Here is a 19074-nt window from a genome sequence, read left to right as displayed (position 1 = left end):
TTTCTAAGTCAGCACCAGTCCTCAGAAAGATCATCAGTTTTCTAACATCCCGTCCTCTGCTGTCAGCATGGAGTGTCGCACAGAGTAGCATCGATCAGGGTGCGTCTCAAGCTCTAGGGGTGGTGACCAACAACAGCCTTTCTAGACTACTAATATTTATACCAAAATGTACATATACAAGTATAATTTTCTTTATTTCCAGGCCGTTGATTGGCTGAATTCAGCCCCGTCCCAATACTTTAAGAAACATTTTCAAAATTTCACATACGGATGATGAATAAACTAGGCGCATGGGAAAAGCTGTTCCCAGGTCAGGAAAGTATCAGTCTATTGTGAATAGGTGGCTTTTGGTTCCCAGATGGCAACATTAGCTCCATGTTCAGGGACATTGGCATCTCACTCAGAGTAGTCTTCATGGACCTGGTTCGGAGTTTCAAGGAAAGGTTGCGACGTAGTCAGTGCAAGCGCCTTCCTCCATTGCTAATTGCATGAAGTCATGTACTTTAGTGAGGATTCAGTCGGCAGCCATCTTTTAGTAGGCCGAAATAGTCAACTTAAGTAAAAAGAAACACAAATCGTAATTAATACATAGAAATGAATTAAACAGTGTTATTCCCTTGCTAATACCCTTATGTGTATGCATTTATCTGGCCATATGCAACATTTAAAGCCGTTAATGCTGGTTTATATAAGCGCAAATCACGTTAACACTTCTTAAGCTAACATATACATTTAATATGCGTACAAACTTAGTTCACTTATTATTTTAGCCATGCAAATGCATTCCCATGTGTATTCTCTTGGTTAATTAGGTTGGTTAATTCAATCACAACACCCTAATATTCATTAGGATTAGTTCTTTATTCGTTTTAATATGACAAATATAAATGGATTGGGTATACTAAAAAAAATTATTTTCACCCACTCCATCACAGCGAGCAAGGTACATACGTCTGTGCATACCCTTAACAACTTAGGGCGCACATAGCAATATCACAAAATAAAATGCTGCTATATATACTTACAAAATAAATTGATAGATAAAGTGTTGAAACTTTTCAAACACTCACCCCAGTCACAGATCTGGGTTTTATCTATTTGAGATGTCATTAGAGATGTGACTGACCATGTCATGAGTGATGTATTAAGTGAGGTCAAAAGCAGTGCATTGGGGGGCATAAGTTATAGTTAGCTTAGAAACAAGTGAAATCTCAGCCTAACTATATTAGTGAAATCCTAAGGTTTTTTAAATTCTATTTCCTAACTATAATGTCTCTATAAACTTTGGTTTTTCAGTGCATTTCTAAGATTTCTCAAATTCTATTTCCTAACTATAACGTTCCTATAACCTTTGGTTGTTTAAGTGAATTTCTATGTCTTTTTAACTGGAAGTAGCATTTGCAGAGTGGTGGAGAAAGGGGGTGGTACCTCCGACCAGCTCTCATGAATCCTGCTGCATGGGACTTACTGGAGGTTACAGGATGGCCTCTTGGCCTCCGAGGTTCCTTAGCAGCCAAGGGGACTTCATCCCCCAGGCAGTAGTGCATTAGGGATCGCGTTTACAGAGTGGTGGAGAAAGGGGCATATCCTTTGAAGTCCTTACAGCAATCTTGCTCTGTGAGACTTACTGCAGATGACAGGAGGGGTAGTTGGCACCTGGAACCAAGGGGACTTCATCCCCCAACCAGCAGTACACCAGGAGGCATGTTTGCAGAGTGGTGTAGAAAGGGGGCGTGGCCTCTGATGTCCTCTCAGCAATCAGGCTGTGTGAGACTTACTAGAGGTAACAGGAGGGCTTGTTTGCTCCAAAGGACCCTCTGTACCGAAGATGACTTCAGCCCATAACCAGCAGTGCACAAGGAGAGATGTTTGCAGAGCAGTCTTTTCATTTTTTTAAAGTTTTTCTTTATTCGAAGCGGGCCGTATGGCCTTCCTTCCTTGGGCCAATTTTTTCCCCAGGGACCCCATCCCCCAGAACTAGGCCTATTTAGAATTAAGGGGGGGAGCCACATGGCCCCCCTCGCTGGCCTGATATTGGCTCCAGGAACCTCACCACCCTGGGTCCGGCCATTTATAAAAAAAAAATGTTTAATAAAGTGTAATGAATGGGGGTCTAGCAGACCCCCTCTCTGGCTGATTTGAGCCCCAGGGACCCCATCCCCAATGGCCTGGCCTCCTTTTTTATTACAAAAGTTAATAAATATTGGGAGGGGGTCTGACACACCCCCCATTCCAAACCGATTTCAGCCCGGGGGACCCCATTCCTTGGGGCCCACTCTTCAATGTGGGTGCCCTGTCAGAGCACCTACTCACTGAAAGATGGGGACCATGGGGGAGCCTGAAGGCCCCCGCGATCCCTGTTGGCTTCCTGCCTCCTGCGGGAACTTCATTGCTGCAGCTCTCTGTGTGTAAAAGCAATTGTGCCCTTATTTGAGAAAGCGAGAACAAAATGCTCTTGCTTGTTCAAAGCGGATTACAGTTTGCTATTGCTTGGCGGAAGCAATTTCGCTCCCGCCAAGCCATAGCAAACAGCTATATATCAAGAGCTGGCCCTGGGAGGTGGCAGTCATCAGGATCATATATGGCTCCAGGAGGGGGCTTGAAGAAGGGTCTGCCCTGGGGAGGTGGCGATCCCCAGGAGAGAGAACAGCCCCAGAGGTGGGCCATGCGGCCCCCCTCCCAGTTCTTAAAATACTCTTTGTCCCAGGGATGTGGTGGTCCCCAGGGCTCAGAGGGTCTGTGAGGCACTGCCATTACAATAGCCCCATGGATGTGGTGGTCCATGGGGCTGCAGGGGGGCTTTGCAGGCCCCCTGCATGTTTATTATTGTTTGCGCCAGGATGGGAGATATATATTTTATATACCGTCCTTTCTAGGTCGAGCCTAGGCAGCACATGCACTGCTCTGTGAGGCATACTGTATTCAGGTATGGACTTGAAGCTTCGCCCACTCTCAGCCCATCTTTTCAGTTGGCTCCTGCTACTGTCCTTTCTAAATGGTTGCTTCTGATTCGTTAATAGGCTTGTTAGTCCCTCATTTTTACTTGTGTTGTTCCACAGTCTGTTTTAGCTACAGTCTTAGAGCACTATTTTCTTTAATGTCTTTAATGTAGCTGCATTTGCAGGCATGACAGGCTATCGCTGACCTCTTTCATGACAGTGCGGCGCCTGATCATGGACGTTGCGTTTTATCATCCAAAAGTGCTCCCTGCACGTGCTATGAAGCCTAAAAATGCTTTTTATTTTTAAAAACACCTCATACGAGATTTTATTTTAATGACGGACGCACCTTTCTTTACATGAGCCGCATCTAAAGAAAGGGGCGTGGCCGCCATTAAAGTCAAAGCGTGGCATGGGGCGATATTACAAGAGAAAACATTTGTTTGACAACTTAAATACTCATTTTTTTTGTAAAAACACCCCATACCCTGCTTTCACTTTAATGACGGCTGAGTACCTTCCTTTAGATTAGGGTCCTCTAAAGAAAGGGCGTACCCACCATTCAAGTGAAAAAGCGGCTTGGGGCGCTTTTAAAAACAAGCATTTGAAATGCTTTAGGTAGCGTATTTGCTAGAGTTTAACCCCTTCAGTGCCCATGACGAGCTGGACTCGTCATGGGCTGCGGTGGCGCTGTGCCCATGACGAGTCCAGCTCGTCATGAACTCCGCCCGCTAATGGAAGGCGCGGCACTGGGCGGGGAAAGGGGCGGGCATGCAAGGGGTTAAGCCATTAGCATTGTAAATAACAATGCCTTTCATTTATGTTTTAAAAACCAAAACATAAATAAAAAGCATTGTCATTTACAATATCAATAGCTCAAGCTCATGTAAATGCGAGACCTATTGTATTGTAAATGCTTGCCAATATATTTAAGTCACTTTAAGGTAGAACCTGACCTGTCAAGGCAGGGTGCAGTGTATTTAAAAACAAGGACATGCAATTTTAAGTTTTACATGTCCCGGTAGCGAAAAACTCTTACATTTGTTAATCACTACTGGAAGGCCTACCTCTCCCAAAGGGCAACATTTGAGTTACCTTATTCCATTTAGTAAACTGTACTTTCCAAATGGGAACAGATTAACAGTTCAAGTTTGGTCTCTTTGGAATTGTAATAAAAAACCTCCTTTAAAGTACAGTTGAATTGAAATTACAATTTTGGAAATGCCACTTTTGTAAAGTTGACATTCCTGCCTTAGCCATTTAGTGCCTGCAGCCTGTCCCTACATCACATGACTGGGTGTAGCTGACAGTTGGGCTTTGTGTATTCCTCCTAGACAACCAGACACAATAGAGAGTTTAAGTGTGCCTGGATGGGACATCACTGGCAGGATAGGAGGACGGAGCTGGGCACAGCCTTCCTTACACTTGAATAGGTTGTGTCCTGCCTCCACACAAAGGGTTGCATATACCCTGTAGTTAGTCCGTAGTCTGGACAGGGAAAGCAGGAAGCTTGGAGACTTCAAAGGGAAACCTCTAGAAGCTTCTCCCACTTCAAGGGCACAACTGGGTATAAATACATATATAGATGCCAACACATCAGTGCACTTCTGGACCTGTGGATACTCTCCCAGGAAGAAGGACTGCTGTGCGTGCTTCTGAAAGGACTGCCACTCTACTAGACTGCTGCTCTGAGATAACTACTGCCCTGCTGTGCTGACTTGCTCCCTGCTGCCCTCTTGCTTGGATGGAAAGGACTGGGCCTGAATCTGTTTAATCCAGGACCCTAAAGTGACTCCAAGACCCAGTTGGCTGGCCTCCTGACTAGAGCCTCAGGGACAGAAGGCTCCATAAATCTTAAAACAGTACCTGGACCTGCCATCTGTGCGCCCTACTCTGCCAAATGGTGCCACCCCAGGCCAAGACCCTTGGAAGTGGCCAAAGGTGCTCTGCCAGCCCATCTGTGAACCCAGCATAATCAATGGCTCTCCTCTGCTAGGCAGCGCAAACCCGAGCAGACCCAATGCATCACCTCTGCTGCAAGTGTGCTCCAGACACAAAGGACTTTACATCGACCACATTGACAACCGCCAGTGTGACGCTTTCCCAATGCAGGCCCTGGTGTCGCAAACCTCTTGTTGACGGCAGCCTCGATAATGGAGCAGTTTCTCACATTGCAACCTCACAGCTCCTTGGAACATATGCATTGCCTTGACTGTGTGACACATCCCTGACACCAGACTTTGGATCACAAGCCCTCGTTGATGGGATTCTCGATGATGACACAGGACCTCGCCTCGCAGCACCACAGCTCCCCAAAACTGAAGCATCTCCTTGGTTGCGCAATGCATCCTTGGCACATGATCTTGCCACATTCCACAGCCAGGACCTAAGGTACTTTGTAAAGTGGGCCTAACTGGGTCTCTGTAGCAGGCCCATGCTTCATCACGGTCAGTCTGAACTTGTGACTTTGTTCTGGTTCGGCATGGCCAGATATCCACAGTTGGCAATTTGTGCTTTTTGGCGCTAGTTGAACTGAAATATTTAAATCTGCACATCTCTGGTTCTACTGATTGGATTTTTGTTGTTTTGGTCTTGGTTTATTTATTATAAAATACTCTATTTTTCTAAACTGGTGTGGGATGTTTTGTGGGGTGTTTTCACTGTGTTACTGGTTGAGGTGTGCAACACTTCATTCATTGTGGTTCCTGCTTGTTTAGGTTTTCACCCCCATCAATCAGTAACTCAATTTCTTACAGTTGTGATAAAGTGTGGTAAGGGTTATTTTAGAGTTTGGTGTGGGCAATGGTAAACGGTGGAAAGGGCAATTTTTTTTTAGGGATGGGTAGTGGTAGGGTAGAAAGGATAATTTTAGGATTTAGGGGTAGTAAGGGTACTTTTAGGGTTTCATTGTTGGTAGTGGTAAAGGTGGTAAGAGTAATGTTAGGGTATAAGACTGGGCAGTGGTAACAGGAGTTAAAGGCAATTTTAGGGTTTAAGATGGGCAGTGGTAAAGGGTGGTTACGGGAATATTTAGGGTTTAGGGGTAGGACAAAAAGAGATTTGGGTGAGTTTCATCCTCAAGAAAGAAAAAATGAAAAATAAAATGTTATGGTTATGTGATCAAGGCCATCTCTAACGCCCGAAACACGTCATGGCGACATGGTGATTGCAAAATAAAAATCACTTGGAAGAATCTGGGTCTACTCTTGCCTTCTTTAAACGGAAACGAAGAAAACAGGGAAGCACGCTGATATATATATATATATATATATATATATATATATATTCACTGAAAAAACCATAGGTTTCACACATGTTATAGTTAGCGGAAATTTTACTGATAAAAAACCAATGAAATTCCCCCGTTATAGTTAGTGCAGGCAACTATAACTCACGCGACCGCAATCCTCTGCTGATGCTAATACTGTATTTAGACACTTATTTGCCCATGTCTTCTTCCATACATTTTTAGCTATACATATATTACAAATATTTTTTTTTCATAAAGACACATATGTCATCAGCAGAAGATTGCGGTCGCGTGAGTTATAGTTGCCTGCACTAACTATAACGGGGGAATTTCATTGGTTTTTTATCAGTAAAATTTCCGCTAACTATAACATGTGTGAAACCTATGGTTTTTTCAGTGAATTTGCAAGGTTTTTTAAATGCTAATTCCTAACTATAACGTGTGTGAAACCTATGGTTTTTTCAGTGAATTTGTACGGTTTTTTAAATGCTAAGTTACTTTACGCCATTCGTGGCGTGCGCGCCCACTTAACGCAGTTCGTTCCGTGCGCGCACGGTGCGCTTCGCGCACCGTGCGCGCACAGTGAGCACGCGGTGCGCTTCGCGCACCGCGTGCCCACTTTACGCAGTTAGTGCCGTGCGCGCACGGTGGGCATGCGGTGCGATGACAAAGCAAGAAAGCACGTCAACAAATCTGTTTCTGCTTTCCTCCGTGACTATGGTATGGGTGCCATTTACCACAACAACTTGCGTTATGACATGCAAGACATTTATAGAGGAGATGGTGTGCACTTCAATGATGAAGGGAACAGAGTCTTCCTCTTGAACCTTAGACTCTGCATCGGTACTTACTTGTAGGTACCACTAAAAAATCATTTCATAAACACAACGGCTCTTTTTAGAGCCCCCTAATATCTAAACACTTAAATCTGATTTTCATATTTTTTTTTTTTTTTTCTACCGTACGCTTACCGTAAGCTTACCGTACGCGTACCCCGTGATTTTTTTTAAAATCAATAAATGTTTTCTTTGTACTTTACAGTCCTTCTTTGACCCCCTCACAAATGTAAGGGGGTCTGTAACTCTCCTCATTGCCCCCTTTCCTTGTTTTCACTCTTTTTTTTCAGAGTGAAATACACAAAATGGCGGCCGCCGCTTCCTGGTTTCGGCCGATTCGAATGTTTACTAAGATCTAAGAGCCAATCAGAATCGCGCTCGCGCACGCCACCGTACGCTTACCGTAAGCGTACGGTAAGCGTACCGTAAGCGGGCTCAGATATATATATTGATTTAAAGGCTATTTTCTCAGAATCTACTGAACAGATTTACACCAAACCTACAAAAGGCACTTCCTTGACCTAGGGACTACCTCTCTGCCAAATTTTGAGTAATTCTGTTCAGCCGTTCGGGCTGTAGCTCGTTCTAAAGGTCCTATGGAAAAATGCATGGGAAAAACGCGTTTTGGGACCCCCCTTTTATCTCAGCCCCCGCTTGACGAATCCCCCCGAGACTTTCAGGGTAGGAGCGGAGCGGAGCGCCCCACCTATTTTGAGAAATTCGCGAGGATTCGTCGACCGGCGCCAAAGTTATTCAAAATAGAATGTTGAGGTTTTCCTATGGAAACGTGGTCCTAACTATAACTACCTACTGGCGACCGCCAGTAGGTAATATATATATATATATATATATATATATTTCATCATTTCACAACAGGATTCGTTTCCGGGATCCATTTCCCATAGTCAGGTGGCGTGTTATACTCGGCCAATCCCACCGCCGAGTTTAGATTCAATAAAGTTTTCAGCTCCAGTAAGCAAAACACGCACTCAGAAAGGTACAGCTCGTTGGCGATTTATTCACAAGGTAACCTTGTGAATAAATCGCCAACGAGCTGTACCTTTCTGAGTGCGTGTTTTGCTTACTGGAGCTGAAAACTTTATATATATATATATATATATATATATTATCTACTGGCGGTCGCCAGTAGATAGTTATAGTTAGGACCGTGTTTCCATAGGAAATCCGCAACATTCTATTTGGAATAACTTTGGCGCCAGTTGACGAATCCTCGCGAAATTTTCAAAATAGGTGGGGCGCTCCGCTCCGCCCTACCCTGAAAGTCTCGGGGGGATTCGTCAAGCGGGGGCTGAGAAAAAAGGGGGTCCCAAAACGCGTTTTCCCCATGCAATTTTCCATAGGGACCTTTAGTCCAAGGTACAGCCCGAACGGCTGAACAGAATTACTTGAAATTTGGCAGAGAGGTAGTCCTCAGCTCAGGGATGTGCCTTTTGCATATATGGAGTCAATCTGTTCAGTAGTTCCTGAGAAAATTGCAGTTAAAAGCACATACATATCTATAGCCGCGCACCGTGCGAGCACCCTAACGTGTGCGAGCGTAATTCTGATTGGTGGTTACATGTTAGTCAACGTTCGAATCGGTCGAAATCAGGAAGTGTCGGCCGCCATTTTGTTTGTTTTCAGTGCGAGAGTGAAAAAGGAAGGTGGCGAACGTGAAAAGGGGGCAGGGTAGAGAGTTCCTGACCCCCTAGCCTTTGTCAGGGGGTCCCTGAAGGACCCCGAAGGCAGAAAAAACATTGAATTTTTTTTTTTTTAATCGCTGGGGTGCGCGCACCGTGCGCGCACGGTGAAAAACCAAAAAAATGTATATATATTTTTTAACATTTTTAATACGTAGTTTATTGTAAAATAAATATATAAAAATATAATAATACATACATAACTTAGCATTTAAAAAACCTTTGAAATTCACTGAAAAAACCAGAGGTTTCACACACGTTATAGTTAGGAATTAGCATTTAAAAAACCTTGCAAATTCACTTAAAAAACCATAGGTTTCACACATGTTATAGTTAGCTGTCCATTTCACTCGTAAAAAACCAATGAAATTCCACGTTATAGTTAGATCAGGTAACTATAACTTGCGCGACCGCAATCCACAATGTGTCATATCAGATGTCATCATTGATGTCATGAGTGATGTCACTGACCATGTCATGAGTGATGTAATATGTGACGTCATCAGCAGTGCATTGTGGGCACGCAAGTTATAGGTTACCTGATCTAACTATAACGTGGAATTTCATTGGTTTTTTACGAGTGAAATGTACAGCTAACTATAACATGTGTGAAACCTATGTTTTTTTTTAGTGATATATATATATATTAAATATCCTGCACGCTTGTCCGGTAGTTCAGGGCTTCAAACATGCAGCGGTCCTGCGTGGATACCGGCTACCCAAGTAATTACCAACAACAAAATTTCTCCTTCAAGAAATAACAGCGCAGGACACTCCAAGATGCTTAATTCTTATTTAATGCAAAAACGAAAGCTTCCTACCGACGCGTTTCGCCAATTACGGCTTGGTCACGGTGAAGCAAGCATTGTTCTACTTCCGTTTACATACTCTTGTGATTAACAAAGAAAGAGGACCATGTCACTGTTTGTAACATGTTTGTAGGTGCCATTTTGTAATGGTATCTCATCACAATTGGTATTCAATATAAATCAAAGATTTCATAGTCATGGTTTGATAAAAACTTTTCTATGCACAAATCGATAAAATACTTTTTCTTACTATGTCATGCTTCAAAATTAATACCAAAGCATACAGTACATTAATGAGTCATCATTACATCACTGCTGTCATTATAATGATAGCAGCCCAAGTGTAGATACGAATTCATCGCAATTAATTACATACGAACAAATTCCGCCAATTTAGAGTAAATATGCAGATCTCATGCATTATTCCAGCGCACTATAGCCCGACCGCTTATTGATGGTTGATACATCTATGCACCACCTTTCAATTTCGGTGACCTCTATTTCGATTGACACTGTCTACAATCAAATATCCTTTTGTCCCCATAGCTTGACATATATAAGGACTCATTCCATGATTTCATTTATGCAATATGTCGCATCTGCAATCAAATGTCCTTTTGCCCCCATATCTTGACATATATAAGGAATCATTTCATGATTTTATTCATATAGCATGTCGAGTGTCGCCCAGTGGGCCCGGTCTATGTCATTTCAGGTCTCACACTACGCATTGAAGTCTGGCCCAAGTGGGCATATCTACATAAAACATATAAGAGCCTGGAGTGCATGGAACGTATCTCCACAGAAAAAGAAATTGTTTTTCGTCTTGTGTCGTAGTCTTGTCTTGTTACAGTTCTCTCCAATAAATGCATGGTCCAATTTTCAAACAGAGAAAAAAATATTATAACTTGTTGTAAGAAATAACAAAACCATCTAAAAATCTTGTATATAATTAAAAACAATTTTCAATTCACTCAATTAAGTACAGAGGAAACAATTTATGTATCTCCTGATTTCACACAGCTGGTGCCTTTGCTTATCCTATTTGAATAAAAAAATACTTTTTTCAGATTAGCCCAAGTGCACAGCTAACTCTTGAGTTCAAACCCACAGGATATAAAGTTTCAAAATCTATGATGTATTTTGATTCTAAAATTCTTAATTGGCGCTCTCTGTCGCCTCCCCTTTCCTGTGGTACTACCTTATCTAAGATTACATATGACAAAAGTTTGTCATTCTGGCCATGGAAAGCTTTAAAATGGCGAGCCACAGGGTACTGCTCATTATTGTGGCAAATTGCCCTTTTGTGTTCTAACGCTCCTTTCCTCGCTCTATGTATTGTACTGCCTATGTAAAAAAATGTACAAGGGCAAATTAGGCAGTACACACAATATTCCGTATTGCAGTCAAAGGTCCCCTTGATCGCAAATACTCTATTGCTGTTAGGTACTCTTATATTTACACAGTTGCTGCTGCCCACACAGGCCTTACACCGCATACAACATGCAAATCCCATTGGCTTTTTTTTATTTGGTGCTTGAGATGTTACTGTATTCCGACTGAGTTCATCTTTTAGGGATCTCCCTTTCCTAAACATTATTTGTGGTGTTTCATTCAAGCATTTTTCCAAAACAGCATCTGTTTTTAAAATAGGCCAGTTTTGGTTCAATATCTTTCTTACTTTGTATGCTTGGCTGAAGTAAGTAGTTATAAATCTAACTGGATTTTCCGCCCCAGCACTCTCATCTTGTTTAGGATTTAATTATTCAGATCTTTCAAGTTCATCAACTTTTTCAACCGCTTTCAGAATTATTTTTTGGGTATACCCTCGGGCAGCAAATCTTTTACACATTACTGATTTCTCTTTCCTAAATTCTTCAGGGGTACTGCTATTCCTTTTAGCTTGTATAAGTTCCCCATAGGGTACACTTTGGATCAAGCTGTACGGACGTTCACTTGAGGCGTATAACAGGCTATTACCCGCCGTCGCTTTTCTATGGAGTTTGGTAACTAATTGATCACCTTGTACTTACACCTCCACATCAAGGAAAACAATTCTATTTTTGTTTATATGTGATGTAAGTCCAATGTTCCAGATGTTGTTATTAAATGACGATATGAATGTTTTGACGCTTGCTTCATCACCTTTCCAAATCAGAAAGATATCGTCTATGAATCTGGTCCATATTACGATATGTTCCCCATGTACATCATAGCAACTAGACACCTGCTCCTCCCACCAGCCCATGAAAAGATTTACGTAACTGGGGGCAAAGCAGGTGCCCATTGCCGTGCCTTGTGTTTGCTTGTACAGCTTGCCATCAAAGTAAAAGAAATTATTGGTTAAACAGTATTGTACCATGTCGATCAACATTTCCGTATGCATCAGTGTTGTGATTGATCTGGCCCGTAGAAAATGGTGGATCGCTTGAATCCCAAGATCATGCTTAATAGATGTATATAAACTTGTCACATTTAATGTAACAAGTAAAAAAGTCGTGTTCCCATGTCATACCATTAATAATGTTTAGGAAGTGCATTGTATCTCTCAAATAGGCAGGCAGGGCAATTACAAAGGGTCTAAAATATAAATCGATATATTTAGATGTCATTTCCAATTGTGAGCCTATGGAAGACACTATTGGCCTGCCTGGTGGGGAGATTGGATTTTTATGCAGTTTTGGAAGTAGGTATAATAGTGGAGTTTTTGTATGTTCACACCTTAAACTGCAATACTCCTCCCATTCCAATAGTCCCAAGTCCTTCCACTCACATAACATTTCATTGAATTTTGCAGTCAAAGCCAGCACTTCAGATTTGGATGATAGCTGGTAACTATATAAATATATATATATTTATGAACTAAAAAAAACAAAGATTAAAGTAACATTATAGTTAGGTAAACATTTCAATGACAACATAATGTTTTAACCTCAAAAACTCCATGAAATTTACTGGTGACAGGGCCAGATGTATCAAGATTAAAGTTTGCGAGTCTATAATAGCGAATTTTACCGATTCACTAATACAGATTCGCAAAATGCAATGTATGTAGGTTTTTGCAAAAAATTTACGAATCCTATATATTCATTAATAGCGAATTGCAAATTGCGATTCGCTATTAAGGAATACCTTCACATTCAGAGGCCCTTAGTTATGAATGAGAAGATATTCTCAATTTACGAGTACCAAATAGGTTCTCGCAAATTGCGGATGCATTTTGAAGGGTGATGGGGGGGCCAAAAGGCCACCCTGATACACCCGAAAAAAGGTAAGGGTGCACATGTGGCACACATTCACGCCCTAAGGGCATGTATGTGTGTCACATGACACTTAGAAAAATGCAGACAAGTGCATTTTTCCAGGAATTTGCAAACTACCATCAACTAGAAGTTGGTGGTAATTTGCGATTCCTTAATGCCAATTCGCAATTTGCAATAGCTACAAGAATTGCAGTTAGGGAATCACAAATTATGATTCCCTAACTGCATTTGCAATTTTGGTAATCGCAAATAATTGAGATTACCCATTTTGGAAATTACAAATGTTTGATACATTGCAAAACAAATGTTTGCAATCGCAAACGTGCCGATTCTGCGAATCAGCCCATTTGCGATCGGAAAAAGTGTTTATACATCCGGCCCATAGTTATCACAAGTAATCGAGAATCACAAAATTTCCAAAATATCATAGGCACCCAAATAAGCGTGGTAACTTGGCCCTACGTAAAGCCGGAAAAAATCTTATGAACAATGATTCACTACTAATCAAACAAGCTGATAAGGGCAGAAATGTATTGATTCTAGATAAAGAGTAATAGATCAACGAAGCCAATTGCCAATTAAGCTATGAGACAAAAACTAAAAGAATTCAAGAGAATCCTATTAATGGAGTGGCTACATATCTATCAGAAACTGGAAGAATGGTATACAATGAATCATTGGAGATGAGTGCAAATATCTGATGACTGAAAATTCAATCTTTTCCACAATATATTTCCTCTTCAAAATTCTCATAACTCTAATTAATCCACCTGGGAGACCTATACTGTCTGTCTATAAGTCACTGTATGAAAAGATCTATGTGGATTATACTTGGTTCCAATAGTATGATCTCTAAGCTCCTATATAAGATGCACTGGTGTCTTTTTAAGAATATAGGCAAACACAACATGGCAAAGTGAATATCTACTGATGACCATTGTTGTAATATCTTTGAATATGTCTATAAAACATGAAATAGGTTTGAATACATGTGAATACTTCCTTAAACAAAGGAACATAGGAGAACTCCAACTTTCGAAAATGCTATTAACTCTAATTGAGATGTGCCTTACCTAAAACATATTTATCTCTACCCACGAGAAGTACAAACAACAATGTTGAACAGCCATGGGAATTTCCTTTTCCTCCAACTATGCAAATCTCACCATGAAGTGATGGGAAAAAGAGCTATCTTGGGAAAAAAGCAACGAAATGCACCTGGATAACATTGTATTGTGGTTAAGATATACTGACAACCTATTTATCATCTGAACAGGATCACAAGATGAATTTGCGAGGTGCAGCAATGATCTCAATGAGAATGAATGTTGGGTAAGGTTCACATGCACAACAAGAAGAGCAAGAATTGAAAAAATCCCTTTGAAAGAACCAGCTGCAACAAACAGTATACTAACTGGCACCAGTTTTCTTCCCAAATCTCTTTTTAAAAACATACCCCATGGTGAATATTTGTGTGCCAGACAGAACTGTCCCAATATTTGTGTGCCAGACAAAATTGTACTAATGGCAAGGATGTGACCAATCAATTTGGCGAAGTCAAACAGGGATTTAAAAAACGAGGATACCAATGGAAGGATTCCAAGAAATGTTTGGAAAGAGCTAAACAAAGATCTTGCATTCAGATATTGATCTAACAAAGGAAACACATTTTGGAAATTACGGGCAATGATGAAACAAGACTGATTTTAAAGAAACGCGAGAGAACAAAAATATCTTAAAAAACATCGAAACCTAATCAATACAGATCTTGACATGGCGAGAGATTAGGAAAGAAACCACAGATTACATACAGGAAATTGGTATCTTTGAAAGATATATTGGTAAGAAGTTATTTCTATTTAAGATCGAAAAACACATGGCTGGATAGGGAAACAAATGAATTTGTTAAATGTAATAACTGTACATCCTTTAGAATTGGGGAAAAAACCAAAATGGTCATGGATTGTAATCGTTGAATAATAACTATTAAACAAAGAATCATGTAGAATACATTATAGAGTGAATATGTGGCTTAAGATATGTGGGAAATACAACTACGCCCTAAAATAAGAGAATTTCAGAACACATAAGAGTTCTACAAAGCCAAGACTCCAGTTATGCCATTGCAAAACATTATATGAGACATGATGTCTGTGATTGGAAAACCACGGGATACTATGGGAGTGAAGAGGTCATAAAGAGTGAAAGGGGCAGTGATAGACCACTCAAACTCTGACAATTGGAATATACATTATCAGGCTAAGAACCAAAATTCCTTGTCAATTGAACAATGATAAGAAAGTAAATATACATTTACAAGAATATGTTTTGGTAATTTTGGTTCTGGGTAAGCAAGCCTGAACCCGGTAGCCACTGAGGCTTGGATGTAACCAGCAATTCAATTGCTGTGTCAACTGTTGATAACTGTTACTGCTTTAATGTAATATTTGTAGCCACTATATTATAAATGGGTGTCGACCATTACAGCTGCAGAAGAACATGTAATTTCTAGAATTAAATATTATACCTTAAAGACAAGAAAACATTGTTAAGGATGTACTGTTGAGAAGAAATTATCTTGCATAGTCACTGCTATAGTTAAAATACGATTTCAAATCATCTTGCCAAACACGAGTTATAACTTAACTATTAACTGTGAATATTTTGTTTTGGTATCATTCTTGTCTCAAAACTATAGATCACAGAGTGCATCATAATATGCAGGATGGGCAGGAGTATAAAAATTGACAGATATGAAGGACTTGCTAACCATGACAAACACTGTTTGGTCTAAACGTGTTGGTGTTGTTGGAATGTCTTAATAAACCAACTTTGATTATATATGTATATTTTCAATGAAAAAACCAAGGTTACAGCGAAATTATAGTTAGGAAATAGAATTAAAAAAACCTTAGAAATTCACACAAAAAAACAAAGGTTACAGGGACATTATAGTTAGGTTCAAATCTTACACACACCAAAGCACTGAAATTCGCCAGTTAAAGTTTTACTTATCTCAACAAACTATGACACGTGCCCTAAGGTAACTATAGATCACGCCCCCACCATGCACAGTTTTCTCATTAATAATTTTGACAGCAAATGTTGCAGTGATACTATCAATGATGTCAGAGACAATGTCATGAGTGATGTAATATATGGGGTAATTTGCAGTGCATTGCGGTGCCAGCTAATAAAAAATATTTAGGCCCCTCCTGTTACCACCAGTAAGTCCCACACAGCGGGATTGCTGAGAGCTCATCGGAAGCCCAGCCCCCTTTCTCCACCACTCTGCAAACATACCTCCTGGTGCACTACTGGTTGGGGGATGAAATACCCTTAGAGGCTGAGGATCCTTGGGGGTCAAGAACCCCTCCTGTTACCTCTAGTGAGCCCCACACAGTGCCATTGCTGAAAGCTCATCGTAGGCCCGCCCCATTTCTCCACCACTCTGCAAACATGCGTCCTGGAGCACTGCTGGTTGGGGGGTGAAGTGCTCTTGGATGCTGAGGGTCCTTGGGGCCCAAGAACCTCTTCTGTTACCACCAGTATGTCCCACACTGCATGATTCCTGTTATTTCATCTGAGGCCCTTCCTCCTTTGTCCAGACCTCTGCAAACACACCTCCTGTACACTACTGGTTAGAGGTTGAAGCCCTCTTGGATGCTGAGGATCATTGGGGCTAAAAACCACTCCTGTTACCACCAGTAAGTCCCACACAGTGGGATTGCTGAGAGCTGGTCAGAGGTCCAGCCCCCGTTCTCCACTACTCACCAAACATGTCTCCTGGTGCACAACTGGTTGGGGGATGAAGTCCCCTTGGCTTCAGAGGGTCCTTGGGGGCCAACAATCCCTCCTAATGTTACAGTAAGTATCACAGAGCGCGATTGCTGAGAGGACTTTAGAGGTCACACCACCTTTCTCCATCACTCTGCAAATACAGCTCCTGGTACACTGCTGATTGGGGAATGAAGTCCCCATTGCTCCAGAGTATCCTTGGGGGTCAACTACCACTCCTGTTACCTCCAGTAACTCCCAAAGTGCGGGATTGCAGAGAGGGCTTCAGAGCCCACAACTCCTTTCTCCACCACTCTGCAAACACACCTCCTGGTGCACTGCTGGTTGAAGTCCTCTTAACTGTGGAGAGTCCTTTGGGGCCAATACCCCTCCTGTTACCTCCAGTAACTCCCACAAAGCGGTATTGCTGAGAGATTGCCGGAGGCCACATCTCCTTTTTCCACCACTCTGCAAACATGCCTCCTGGTGCACTGCTGGTTGAGAGATAAAGTCCCCTTGGATGATTAAGGGCCAAGGGGGTCAGGAACCCCTTCCATTACCTCCAGTAAGTCCCAGAAAAACTAGATTGCTGAGAGCTGTTTGGAGGCCTCACCCCCTTTCTCCATCACACTGCAAACATGATTACTAGTTAAGAACATAGCCATTCACTGAAAAAACCTAAGGTTACAGGGACGTTATGGCTAGGAATTAGCATTTAAAAAATGTTTGAAATTCACTGATACAACCAAATGTTACTGGGACCTTATAGTTAGGCTCAGGTTTCACCCAATCAAAACCAGTTACATTCAGCAGTTATTGTTAGCTGAGCTAACTATAACTCACACTCCCCACAATGCACTGCTTATGACCTCACATATTACATCACTCATGACATGGTCAGTGACATCACTCATGACATCATTGATAACATCTCGAATTACATCATTGATGACATCATCCACAGAATCACTGATGAGCCCACTCACACCCCCATAGAACCTTTCATACAACCAATTCCACACAACCATTCACAAACTCATTCAGAGACCCACATAAGTACTTACACACCCACTCACTGATTCATAGATCTATACACACATCCATTCACTTACCCATACAGCCTCTCATACACCCACTCACTTACTAATATAGGCACTAACATATCCACTCATACACCCATACAGCCACTCACACAGTGATTCAGTCACTCATAGAGCTACTCACACACCTAGTCACTCACCCATAGTCAATCACACAGCCACGTACTCACCCATACAGATGCACACACACACTCACTAACTCATTCAGATACTAAAACGTACTCACTCACCTATACAGTCACTGACATAAGCACACATCCACCCATACTGCCACTCTCGCATTCACTCACTCACCCATACAGGCACTCATATACCCCATCACTCACTTCAGCTGCCTCTCACATACCCAGTTACTCACCCATATATCACTGACACATATACATACTTACCCACACAGCCATACACACACTCGCTCACCCATTCAGCCCCTCACACATACACTCACCCATACAGCCACTGACTTAACCACCAACTCATTCATACAGTCAGTCACACACACCCTCACCCACCAGCACAGGCAATCAGACAACCATACAGGTACTCAGATAAACCAATCACTCACCCATACATACCCACTCACACCCATACAGCCACTTAGATACCAACTGACAGACTGATATATTCATTCACACAACCAGTCACTCACCCATACATTCCATGAGACACCTAATCACTCACATATACAGACAGTCAAGCACCCACTGAATCATCCATACAGGCGCTCATACACACCATGATTCACCAACACACCTTGGTATATATATATATTTAACAATCATAATTTTTTTTTAAACACTCACATTCGCTGGAAGATTTCATCAGTAATGTATTTGAGATGTCATGAGTGATATCACTGACCATGTCATGAGTGATGCAATATGTGAGGTCATAAGCAGTGCATTGCGGTGAAATAAGTTGTAGTTAGCTCAGATAACTATAACTGCTGAATTTCTCTGGCTTTGTATGAGGGAGATCTGAGCCTAACTATTACGCCCCTGTAACCTTTGTTTTTTTTCACTTACCTTTTTGTACTATTACCGTGTGTGATAAAGACAACTGCATAGTAAAGGCATGTGTGGTAGTAAAGGAATGCATTGCATTGTTATGCATATGCCGTGAGTATGAGTAGGTTCAGTGCTGCACCTGCATCCTCTCTGATCTCTCACCAACCTGGTGGATTCTATCCACCCTGGTTATATTGAACCACCAGATAGGGATGACAAACATACTTACACTCTAAGTCTGGTCATTTCCAGTAAACAGTAAAAATAAGGTAATGCTCGGAACACTGTTCTTGGCGATCACAGTGGACCAGTGTTCTCACCTCTCTTCTTCATTGACTACATGGCACCATTGGCAGTCATTCTTACAGACTCCTCCCCACTAAATTCTTTGAAGAA

At 41.6% G+C, this 19074-nt stretch overlaps 1 long non-coding RNA gene across 1 annotated transcript in view; it reads right to left on the bottom strand.

Moving 5' to 3' along the window:
* Window positions 1-277: 277 nt before the first annotated feature.
* The window catches only part of LOC146810193 (uncharacterized), a 37425-nt gene continuing 18628 nt past the window's right edge, over window positions 278-19074 (bottom strand). The window contains exon 3 of the long non-coding RNA XR_014965642.1: window positions 278-553. This is a non-coding gene — a long non-coding RNA (uncharacterized LOC146810193). The remainder of the gene's footprint in view (window positions 554-19074) is intronic.

Source organism: Triturus cristatus, chromosome 7 (genome assembly GCF_964204655.1).
Source record: "Triturus cristatus chromosome 7, aTriCri1.1, whole genome shotgun sequence".
Taxonomy (NCBI): Eukaryota; Metazoa; Chordata; class Amphibia; order Caudata; family Salamandridae; genus Triturus; species Triturus cristatus.
This window is presented reverse-complemented; position numbering and strand designations above follow the sequence as displayed.